We start from the raw sequence: 13,095 nt of genomic DNA, 5'->3' as shown, positions 1-13,095 counted from the left end.
AGCCATAAGAATGCAGAATTCGAAGTTATTTTTATTTTCAAATTAATGCACAACATAAATTTTAGCCCCATGTTATGTAATTATAGTATTTTATTAACATCATGTTTCAGGTACTTATTAAAGTATCTCAAGAGGCAAAAGCTCCTCTCACACAGTGTAATTATACATAAAGCTCCCAAATTAGCTTGGTCAATGTACAGTCCAGCAGCTTAACATCTTGAAAAGTGCTTACCAAGTCATGGTCACATGGACATCAAACTTCAGAGCAGAATCTAAATCTTGCTCCTTTGGCAACTTCTACAGCCTCTTCCACCCTCCACCCTCTGCATTATCCTCTCCCACTTTTTGCTTCTCTTCCCAGATGTATCTACATTTCCTTCTTCCTCCTGGTCCCTCAAGCCATACCTGCAGGAGAGTGCAGTATGTCACAAAGCAGCAGCAAAGCTAACACTCCCTAGCATATTTGCTCTTCAAGGCAAGGATTACAAGAGTTTAACAACTAGTGTGAAGTGCACCTTTTCTCCAAGGCTTGCTCTACACTATCAGCTTCTTGCCTTAATGGCTGCGTGGGGGATACAGTGATGCAACTCCCTGAAGACTAAACACAGGCGACCTTGAAAAGGAGTCAGTGCAGCCAAGCAGATATTATTTGGAGCCTCCATACCTATCTGACACTACTTGGCAGCTCCTTTCATCTTCAACTGCAGCAAATCCTCACCTCATTCACATTTCCTTACCTCTGTATGAAAGCGTGGTTTGTCATGTCCTTCCATGATTTCCCCCCCCTCAGAACAGCTCCTTTTCCCTGGTGAAGGGGCAAGGAGCAAGTCTCACTGGCACTTGGTTAAGAGCTGCAATCACACTAGGAATATCTCATCAGCCTATTGACATCACTGCACTGGGAAAGCCTTATGCAAAAGAAATCTCCGAGCTTCAGTTGCTTCCTCAGGCCCAGCCACAACTGAATAGCAAAACCCACTACTTGTAAGCAATTAAGAGTCATCAGGAAAGTGATAATTTCTCTGCATTAAACACATATTTAATCCTGTACTTTATTAGTTATGAAGGTTAAATCATGAACATACTTCTGATGGGATTCATTTTTTTTTTAAACACTTAAGCCTCAACTCAAGCTAAATAACACACGAGTCAAAGGTGATCGCTACATGCTTTACATTACATTTATTCAGATGAATATTGACCTTCTGTAACCCTTCCTCCCCCCCGGCTTTACTAATGAAAGGATTACTCATGTGACAATAAGCAACAATGGAAGAAACTGTGAAATATGAAAAAGATAGAAGCAAAAGTAAAATAGTTCATTGTGTATAAAGTGAGGAAAAGAATTACAGAATCACAGAATGGTTGAGGTTGGAAGGGAACTCTAGAGGTCATCTGGTCCAACCCCATGCTCGAGAAGGGCCACCTAGAGCAGACTGCCCACGATTCTATCCAGACAGCTTTTAGATATCTTCAAGTATGGAGACTTTATAACCTCCCTGGGCAACCTGTGTAAGTGCTCGGTCACCATCACAGTGAAGAAGTGCTTCCTGATGTTCAGACAGAGCCTCCTGTGTTTCAGTTTGTGAAAAAAGACACTAAAGGATGACAGTTGATTGCTGTATCTATGTACATTTCCACAAACAAAGACCATCCTTTCTCTGCCTCTTGCAAGGAAGCAGCACCTGAAGAAACTGTTACAGTCAGCCACAATTTGGGGATGTGCTAATGGGAGCTGGGAGTCACTATAGCAAAAATGATAGAACTCACTGCAATTGAACTTACTTGACTATATATATAAATTTAGACACATTCAAGTCACCCAGCTGCCAAAATGCAGAGTATTAAATAGTTTCTGCTTGCCTCAACGGGACTACTCGCACCAGTTAAATATGCTACTGCCATACTGTCAATGATATTTTTCACAACTAGTGCTACTGCAAGTTACTACAAAACACATTTAATATTTTACTGTGCAAGTGGGTCAATATTCAGCATCAAGACTTACTTTTAAAAAGAAGAAAAATTCATCCTTTTACTACAGCTGAAGAACATTCATAGGAACTCTGCAAGAGACAAAGTGTTGGTGCAAGAATGTGGTTTACAAAACTTGAAAGGTAAGAGCCATCAGACAAGGTAAAAACTGTCATTGCACAAAAAGGCAGCGCAACTGAACTCAAAATAAAGCAGCAATCATTCACCAATAGTCTAATGTTTTTTCATAAGGCTCAGGATTTTGTATGCTCATTTCAGAAAGTTAATATATACGTATATATAATTCAGCAAGTAATTACTTTTATGTTGGCTATATGAAGCCAAGTTTCAGCTCCCTCATTCTGCAGCTAATTAGGATGAGTTTTCAGCACACCATCTCTAATATCTTAAATATAGACTCAACTGCTCTGACCTATCTTCAATAGTATTAGCATTAGTATTCCAAAAAACAAATCCTGGTTACAGCAGAGATTATTTGCAGAGTACAGTAAGCACAATGGGCACCTGGCTGAGTTCCTACCTTGTCTGCTACACAACGCAAGAAAATAACCTTATTTGAATGGCATTTGTCAAGTTTTTGTAATTTTTACTTCCCTCCCAAAATAAAATGGAAAATAAATTCAGGATTGCTTAGCAGTTCACTTCCTGTCCTACAAATCCACTTACTTATAGTGCAATGTCCTGTTTGTACCAGGACCAGGTTTGCCTCCTCTGTCTCCAAGTACACTGCACGGCATCATTAACCCACCTCAAATACTGCAACTCTACTTCTACTTCTTGTGTGTTGGTAACTTGGGTATCCTGTAAAACATTTCTATCCCGCTGCCCGAAGGTTTTGGGAAAAGACCATCGCTACCTCCAGAAACAAAACAAACAAGACTCCAGAAGTTGCTGTTCCGGGTGGGCTTTCAGGGCACTTCACTTTATGTGGTTCCAGAGAAGTTTCCTGAATATAACGGCCCAGGCAGAAGATAAATATAAATATTCCAGGGCTTTTGGTAGTCAGGTCATGACTTCCAATACTTTATTTATATTTCCTGAGACTCTATGCTCTATTTATAAATTGTTTATCACACAGTTGCTAGAAAGTCAGTAAGTCTACCTCTGTTTCTAGTAAAACAGAACAAGTCAGTTCCATGAAAACACATGTGAAAGGTTTGTCGTTTTCATCAATTTTAACAGCATTTTTTTGTAAAAGAGTTAGATTTTTGCTTAAAACTTCAGCTAAAAATCCAACCTCTGGAAGCTAAAGTAAGCACATTCCTCAGCTCTGTCAGGTCCAGTGGCATTCTGAGACTAACCAGCTAAAGGCTGTGCAACTTGCCTATAGTCTATATTCCCTGCGCTCCTAGTTATCCTCCCAGCACAAATTAAAAAAAAAAAAAGCACCAACACTTTAACTTGCACACTCGCCCATCATTCAGCAGTGCAAGACATACCTAAATCTTGGCAATTAAGGAAATCCCAACCTGGCAGAAACAAAAAGGCATGGGATAATACCTTTTATATTTTAAAATTCTAAAATATCTCTTTTAAAATTCTGAATTCGAACTTCAGCACCTCTGTCCAGATTTCAAGCACATACATACAGCTAAATCAATACAAGGGAGTCTGGCCCATGCTCAGATCCTTTCAGTTTCAACCTTCAGAGTACTTTACAGCAAACTCCCTTATTCTTCTCCAGTTTGCAGAACAATAAATAGGTTGGTATAATTTCCTCTGCCTCTGCCCCTTCAAATAACAGACTTGTACTATTTTGGAAATTCTTGTAATTTACTCAGCATGCTCATTTGCCACTCTTCCAATGAGGAAAGGACTGTAATTGGAATAGACACTCTGAAGTGTCAAAAAGCACTAAAAAATAAAGCAGCAGTTTAGAGTACGTCTCCAGTGATGCACTGGAAGGGAAGCAGACAATGCCAATGAGTCATTGGAAAATAACGTGTATAAATGCATTTAGAGTTTGGCATTTAGACTTTATATTAAATAGCATCTCTAGTTCTTTCTCTGTTTCCAATTCCTGCATCATCTTAATCAAAAACTACTGTTAATAGGTTAGCCAAAACTTTATCTCCCATTCAAGGCCCCAAGCACTGCCTCACACCTCAAGCTTGCTTTGTGAGTCTTACACTGCAAAGAAATGAGAAAGTTCAAATGCCAGGGTACTATCAGATCCCATACACTTCAGTGTAAGAATAAAGCACAAAATCGGAAGTGTTAAGATCTTTTTTACTCTTATCTGAAGGCCACATGATTTCCTGTATCAAAGCAGAAGTGTCACCAAAAGGTCACTATTCAAGTATTACTTGTAGGACAGGAGGTACAACATGCTGCAGACGTGTGGCAAGCACAAGTGAGGGCTACCAAGAGGCCAAGCAATATTCACTCGCCTTGCCTTTAAAACTGGTCAGCCTGATTACCAGGAAACTAAAGCAGGCAGAGTATCGGTTCCAGCTGTAACATTTTAAAGAGAAGGCAAATGAACTCTTAATTCCCACCACAGCTGGACTCAGGTTTGCCATCTGCCATCACACCCAATCCACTGCAAGTGACTTCAGTATTCTGTCCCCCTAGTCTGGGCTGAATTTATACTACAACAAGCTAAGACGTTACAAACACGTTACACTTACCCAGAAAGTGTAAGCCTATGCTCCAGTCTGTGGGTTTCCAGAACTGTAACAATCTATATAGAGTTTTAACCACCAAATCTGAGTATCTAAAAGCCTCTTTAAGTTCTACTGCACCCCAACGCACACGCTCTAAAAGGCTATTTAGTACAAAAATTGGAAACTGCAATTTGCATTACATATCCTGCTAGGCAGGAACCACCCCTAAATTAAATACAGTGGGAGTTTGGCCCTGACAGTACAAGGTGTTTCCCTATAACTGCACTGATTAAACAGTTTGCAGACACCAGACCTCCAAGTCCTTTTTAGCAGACGTCACACTGTACAACATAAAGCTGCAGGCAATTGGCCAAAAATGGTTAGCAAAAAGGATTCCTTAAACCCCCAGCATCCAAATATAGCCCTAGCTGGTCACATGGGCTGCCATACAGTAAGTGCTCCTCACTTTACCTACCCTTTGATTAAACAGTTTGAGCTAAAAAGCATGTACTTAGAATAGCATTTCAGTTTCCAGCCCAATTCCATGAACTGTATAATCTTGCTGTACCTTCCACATTCAGTATGGTAGAAAGGAAAAGTTCATTTAGGTTTCTGGTGAGCTCAAAGGGGATCATTAGCTACAAAAAGCTAACAGAATATGAGACCTCTAACATATATGCGTACACACACGCATATTTATGTATACGTATATATATAAATATAAAAGCAGCATATCTGCCATAGAATGCAGCTGCTGTAAAAGACTTCCTTGCAAACATACTCTACAGCACATACTGGTTTTCAATTTAAAAAAAATTGCCATACCTTATTCCATCTGATCCTCTAGCAATATGTTTTTTCATATTACTCTCATTATGATGAAAGCTGATCAGCTAATTATATCCACCTCACAAGAACTCCACAACTTAGTTTACACATCAAGAAACTCTGCAAAATTTCTGAAAGGCAGGTCAGCTCCTGTACTTCTGCCAGACATCAACTTAAACTGAAAAAAGTTGAGTTTGGCCCTTCCTTTCTCTGCCCTTAAAGCCACTGTCCACGTTAAGTATTGTGCAGGTGTTAAACAAGGTTACGTTATAAAACCTTGCAATTGCACTAATACAGGTGCCATTTATCCTTTCAAAGCCTCCTACCTGCATCAGTGAGGATGAAGCCTTGCAGTACCCACTCACAACAAACCTTGTGATCTTTGAATATGCAGAGACTTGAAGCTGTAGCTTACTATTCAACTGAAGTTTGAAGTCTGAGGTTCCTAAAGAGGAAAACAGCCCAGAGCCACACGGCAAGGCCTAAACACTGAATAAGCACACTGACTGCATTGTGTTACACCAGGGCTCTGTGGCTCAGATTTTTGCTAGGAGTATGAAGTCTTACCACATTCCCGTCCCTAGGTAGGCTACTATATTGTGTTACACACTTAAAACAATGCACAGTTAGGCGCAGCATCAAGCACATTCACATACCCACCAGCGACTCAGCTGCACCAAGCACCAGTTAGTTTCACATTTATGCCGACAGCCAGGCCGGCCTGACTGCACTGAAACAACCCTCGGTATTCAGATGTTGCGCTATTTTTACCGTGGAAAATCAAAACAAAGACACCCCAACAAAACTTCAGAGCGGGAGGCCACGACAGCACAGACTTTATTCCGAGGCTGCAGCGCAGGTTCCAGCGCTCGGCTGCGCCCGGGCTCGCCATCCCCGCAGTGACGTGTCCACCTGAGGCTCCGGGGCCGCCGCCGCCGCCGGAGACAAAGTTCTGTAGTGCACTGACTGCTATTGTACCCAGAGTCGGAGTGTCACAGAACTTTGCTTCCGGAGGCTCCAGTCCTCCGCCGGTACCGGCACCGAGGCCGCCCGCCAGCACAAGTTTCCCTGCCTGGGAAGGGAAGGCGCGCACGGTTAAAGGTGGGGAAGGGAGCCCCCTCCTCCTCCCCCGCGGCTCGGCGGGAGACCCGCTGGCCTGGGAAGGGGGGTAAGAAGCCAAAGAGATTTTTTTTTTCTTAAAGGAATACCCAAAAAGCAACCCCTTCACCCCCCGCCACCCGGAGCTAACGGGCCGCCCTGCGCAAGCCGCGGCCGAGGAGCTGCCCGGAGCTCTGCCGGTGCAGCCAGCGGGGGCTGCCGGCTGCCGCTGACAGCCCCGGTGCCGCGGCCCTGCGGCGGCTTCGGACAGCGCCGGGCATCCCCCCGCGGCCCCGCAGCCCCCCGCGGGAGGGACCCGAGCGGCGCCCCCCCGCCCCGCCAACCCTTCCCCCGACGACGAGCGCAACAGGTCCGGCCCGCCCGGCGCCGCCCGCAGCCCCCACGGCGGCGGCGGCCCCGTCCAGTGCGGTGCGGCCGCGTCCCGCGGGGCGGCAGTGCCGGCGGTGGCCGGTGTCGCTCGCCCGCCCGCGCCGCGCGCCCGCCGCTCCATCTTGACTTTTGCCGACGTGGAAATTTTGGGTTCGGGGACGAGCCGCGCTCTTATTGGCCGGCGGCGGGCGGGGTCGGAGGTCACGGCTGCTGTCGCCGCTCCGCGCCAAAGCCGCCTCGCAGGCGGCCCCGCCCCGCCCCGCCCGCCCGGGGGCGGTGCCGCCCGCGGGGCCCCGCAGGCTGGGGCGGTGCGGGGGCTGGGGCGCAGGGGAGGGGGTGGGGGCGGCGGCGCTCGGGGGGCTCCGTGCCCGCCGACTCGGCTCGGGCGGCCGCGGGACGGAGCTGGGGGTGCGGGGCGGGCTGGCGGGAGGTGCCCGCGGGCCCGCTGGGGGCGGGGACTCCGCGCCGGTTCTCGGTGCGCCGGCCCCGCAGCGGTACCGCCCCGGCCGGGTCCCGCCCAGCCCCGTCCTCGGCGGCCCCGGCCCGCCTCCCGCAGCCCCCGCGGGGCAGTGACTCGGTTTCAGGGGCGAAGGTGTTGCTGCTGGACTCTGGCTGCTGCCGTGCTCGATTCCACGGCTACTTCAGGTGTCCTGGCGTCCCCCCCGAGACAGCAGCCGGAGCTGCGGTGAGAGCAGGAGAATCCTCGGCTATCTCCAGTTCCCACTTCGAATTTGAAGGACTTTGGAAAGAATATAATAGCTTTTAATGAAGAATATGTTCCCTCTCCCCAAAAGAAAAACTGAGGGACATTTGCTATCTGAAAGCAGTATTTTCTGCTCTCCTCCTGAGAAGGTGTCAGGACTCCGCTAGTTCTGTGTGGAACTCATAGTAAACTGATAGTGCACAGTTGCCTAAATAAAGATTTGAAAATAATTCCTGCAATTGTCTCTATCTCTTACATTGAATTAAAGCCTAGAACTTAATCCAGTCTTACTGTTCAGCATGTTCACTAGGCTAGCGCTGCTCACAGTTTGAAGCACTGATCCAGGGCTACTCCAGTCATGGAGGCCTCAACTGTAAAAATGCTGTTGCTGTGCTTCAGACACTTGAGTAGTTCCAGGAGAACCGTTCACCAATACAAGCGCTGTGTACATGAAGGTGTTCGTGGGAGGAGACGTGCGGACCCTGTCCTGCAGCAGCATTGCTGCGCTGGTGAACTCCAGCATTTAGGTGGTCCTTGTTGCAGGATCACAGCGATACCTGTTAACCAAAACCCGAGGCTGCTATTTCAGTATACGAAAGGGAAATAAACTGAAAAATGCTTTGCAATTAGATTTTGTCTCTCCTTCTTTAGCTCTTTTGTCTGCAAAAACAGAAATGGCAAGTCTTTCCCAAGGCTTTTTGTTACGTTTGCGAAACATGTTCCACCCTCCCTGTCTGTACCTTCACCATGCTCTTGAGTCATCAGCACTATTTCATCTTGCTGCAGTTTTCCATGTGTAGTAGTATCTCCTATCTTCCTGTTCCCCCTCCATCCCTACTCCCTCCACATACACTCTCTCTGCTAGGCCACAGAGTAGGCCCCAGCTATGCCACTGCCACTCGACTGTGTGTACAAGAATATTGATTTTACAGTGTGTATGCTCTGTAAAAAAAATCAATATTTCAGTAGATTGAGCAGAGCATACAGCAATGTAATGGAGCCCAGCCTGCTAATGTAATGTACAGGGGTCCTCATTCGGAGATTGAGGTCAGTCAGAAAATGGAAATATGTTTTCTTATTTTATTGTCTGCTTCAGATAAAATGTAGGTATTTATGATCTAGTGTTTAACTTACAGCAGGGCACACAGTTACTTTTAAGTCATATCCAACAGAAGGTCACATATTACAGGTGACATACAAAAAAAGCATGCGACAGATGTACAGTCAGTTTTTTTAAAGTTTAATAAACCCCCCTCTTCCCCTTATCCATCATATATCTATCAAACAACAGTTGTGAGGAAAAATGCATAATTTTTGTTTCTGCAAATAGAAATAACGTTCCTATGTTTGGTGCAAACTTGCCTTCTGATTATGTAATGAAACATGCAGTGCTTTAATGAACTCCAATATAGTGGCATGTACCAAAGAGTATCCCAAAATGAGTATAAGTGAAAAGAACAAGGGAGGAGAAATAACCAATGCATGACATAAAACCAGAGCAAAAACTCCCATTGATTTTAGTGGAGCTGGGATTTCAGCCAGAATATTCTCCATGATATATTTTCCGCTTTTTAAACCGTTGCATCATGCTTTAAAATGTAGCAAAAGTACTTGGTGCGATGACATGAGAAACCACTGCATTCTCAGGCTCAGAGTCAAGACTAGTGTAAGCTAACTATTGTTTCACAGCTCTGGGGAGGCTTGATACGGTTTTATCTTTACTTAATAATTTTATCCGCTGGTTTTGTCAGAGGCTATTTCTCATCCACCAAAATCTCTCACTGCAGCAGTGAGTACAGATCCACAGAACACACAGTGGAGTGTTATGTTTGTGAATGTTACGATGCTTTGTCCTGAATAACATACATTTCGAGATGCTATGGGGGCCCTCCTATTCAGCAAAAAGGCAAAGCTATTTATTCTTTCGTCATTTGCATTAATAATTGGAGAATGATTTGGCATTTGTGGCTGCGGAGGCACGCGGGGCTGGAGCAGTAACATCATCTTTCAGTTACAACTCAGGTTTAGAACATGACTCATGGAGAAAGCTTCCAAATGCAAAATACTGCTACCTACAAATGCACACTACACTGGGCTTTCTCAAAAGTCAGTTGATTTTCTTTGGTCACTGACCACTGACTTCTGATATATGTTTCACTGTTTTGAAGAAGTGTTTGTTTTAGTATTACCAGTTGCTGGAAACCTATGCATTTGCCACTCTTAAAAATGTACCTCAAGACATAAAATATGTCCTAAAATATTTCAGCTATAGTTTAAAAAATAGTACTGTAATAAAATAAAATGTAAAATATATTAAAACCACTATGATATAATATCTTGCTTAATTCTGGAATGTTTTTCTCAGTTTAAGTGGGATAAACTTCAGTAAGAGTATTATTCCAATTTAAATTATAAGGTAAAACTCATAAATGAAGATTAAGAAATAATAATTAGTGTTGCATTTTACTTTGAGTCCATCTGTTTTGTCAGCATGCTTCCAACAAAGAAAATTCAAGGATGTGGTTACTATGCAAGACAGACAAAAGCAGATGATAGAGAGGACCAGGCTGTGACTTCTTGTGAAGTAAGGCTGAACAATATTTGACAGATAGTAGCCTTAACTTAAAAGGTGGGACAGTTTTGTTACAGTATTTACTTATATGAACAGAAGACTGTTTTGCAGGGGTCTTCCTCTGCCAGCTTTGTGAAATAGTAAATTAAGGGGGGGTGAGGGCTTGTGTTTTTATTTTGGTTTGGTTTGTTGTTGATGGTTTGTGGTTTTTTTCATTTTGAAGCAATTAGTAAGCTGTGAGAATTAGTATTTAAATCTAGTTGGAAACTGGAGTTATTCAGGATGGAAAATTAATTTTCTCATTAGTTGGAGAACTTTTATGGTATTTGTACAATAAGTACTCAGCCAAAGGCATCAATCAATATTATAGAATGTTTTAAAACAAATATAAACGATTTATATTATGAAAATTTGTAGCATTACTTATTGATAAAAGAAAAATGATACACAGAAACTCAGTGGCATATAATTCTAATTCTTAGCTGTTATTATCTGAGATTGCTCTTGATTAAATATGATTTGTGTTATATTTGTGTAATTCTGATCTTCATTATTATAAAAAATGAGCATTAAAACTGCATTATAAGGTCCTAATTGTGAAATTGCCATTGAGTAAATTAAGATTATAAGCACTGTAATGCAATATTATACTGAATGTTATATTTCCTAGTGCTTAAATTTCCTTGCATCTTAAAATCATAAAATTAATTACTAAAGTTAATAAATAATGACAGATAGTCTAAGTCAGTCAATGGTAAGTCAGAGAAGGATCCAGATTTCCTCAATTCCCACTCTCTCTCTAAAAAGCAGACAAAGTTGATACTTCTTTCTGTAATTGTAGAGATGCGTGACTGATGTAATTTTGCTAAAATGTGAACATGACAAAATAAGACAAGATCAGCTGTCAAATCAAAACTTTAAGCTGCAAGGACATAATGCGCTTTCATTCGAGTCCAGTGGAAATCTTTCTATTGACTTTAAATACTTTTATCAATTTGTAACATGCTGGCATCAAGTGTATGAATACCTCCATTAGTTAAGTAACTAAAGCTCATAACAGCTTGTACTTTAAAAATTTGCAGGCTCAAACCCCAGATGTCTCCTAAAAAAAGTCAGAAGGACTCCGTATACATTACAGATCCCAAACAGAGTGTATCTGTCGCCCTCATTTTAAAGAAGATATGAACGGATCTGCAAGACAATCACTGCTGGGTTAGTGTAAGACTATCTGGAAAACATTAGTATTTTTGAAAACAATAGACATTTTAAAATGTGCTTTTGTTGAGCATTAAAATGAAATTAGGATCCTTCTGAGAAAAATGCCAAACAGGCATAAAAAGACTGAACCCAGTAAGAATACTCTTTTTACTCTGTCTGAAGCCATTCAACTTTGCCTTGCTGGCCGAGAAAGAGGCTAACACTGAGTCACAATGGGGTTTGAACCTCTCTTGCCCATTTTCTCCAGGGAACGCCTGAGCAGTGAGCAGCCATCTATTTTGAGGAAAAGAAGTGAAAGTTTGTTGTTTTTTTTTTTTCCTTCCAGAAATTCACTTCTGAATCTGAGAAGCCTTCTTACTAGAACAAATACTTTCCCACAAAAAGGTTCCATTTCAGCAAGTCAGCATTTTTGGATACAAATAAATATACTGTGGGAAAATTCCCACCAGGCTTTACTTTGGAGCCTTTCAGAAAAAATCATGCAAGGGAGAATTATTGGAATGGCATTTACAAAGGGATACACATATGATCCTCTGTAGGGTTCAAACACACTGACATGGCAGTATCTAGGACAAAGACTTGAAAGCATTTAACCTCTCATTTTTAGAAATCACTGATACAAGAAAATCAGCCAGGGATAAATAAACAACCAAATTCTGTACCATCCACCACAAGCCACAATTTATTCAGTTTATAATAACTTTAATGGGGATTGTGCTGAAGCTTTCATCAGACTGCAGGATCAGGACCGAGAAGGAGCAACTGAGAGCTTATTGACGTAAGGGGCCTAAGTTTCTTGAACGATGTGTCCTAGAAATGGAAACCAAGGGTTGCTCAAATTGGCAAACAGCTACTTATGTAAGTAGTCTCACTGAATTCAAACCTGCCCTAAAAAGGCACTTAACAATCTTGTGGCTGCAACAATGTGAAAAAAAGGTAAATAACTAGAATGAGAACTATGTGGGCTGTAGTCAAATGCTTCTTGCAGAAATGGCTGGAAAAGTCGTGAAATTACCTACTTGTTCTGTCTGCCCTACATTGGCAGTTTGAGTTAAACCAATTGCTTTCACAGTGATGGAGAAGCACTTGCATAGGCTATTCCTGTGGTGAAAGTTCTAATGCCCAACACCATCACTGCCATTTTTCCAGTGGGCATGTCCCTGTGGCCTCAGTATTCAATTGCAACATTTTCTTATATGATCATAGAATATCCTGAGTTGGAAGGGACCCACAAAGACTAGGAAGTCCAAGTCTTGGCCCTGTACATCCCAAGAATCACACCACGTGCCTGAGAGCACTGTCCAAATGCTTCTTGAACTCTGTCAGACTTGGTGCTGTGACCACTTCTCTGGGGAGCCTGTTCCAGTGCCCAGCCACCCACTGAAGAACCTTTTCCTAATATCTAACCTAAAGCTTCTCAAGCCTAGCAAATCTCAGCTGGTGACCAAGGCTGAGGGAAAGAATTCATGTGGCAAAATTTAATGAGTAAATGTCAGTACTGCAGTAATACAACTGCAGACTAGTTGAGTACAAAGAATATTAAAGAAGGCACCCCATCCTCCCTGCAAACACATTTTCTCTGGGTAAAAGTTATATCATTTGCAGATACTAGTCTTGTAGGGAAGTTTGGTAAGCATTTGGGAAATTAACACTATTCTTACATGCTGAATAACCAAAGAAGATAG

Source organism: Pipra filicauda, unplaced genomic scaffold (assembly GCF_003945595.2).
Source record: "Pipra filicauda isolate LSUMZ 115617 unplaced genomic scaffold, ASM394559v2 scaffold88_size2543281_pilon, whole genome shotgun sequence".
Classification (NCBI taxonomy): Eukaryota; Metazoa; Chordata; class Aves; order Passeriformes; family Pipridae; genus Pipra; species Pipra filicauda.
The sequence above is the reverse complement of the archived record's forward strand: the minus strand, read 5'-3'. Positions refer to the sequence as shown.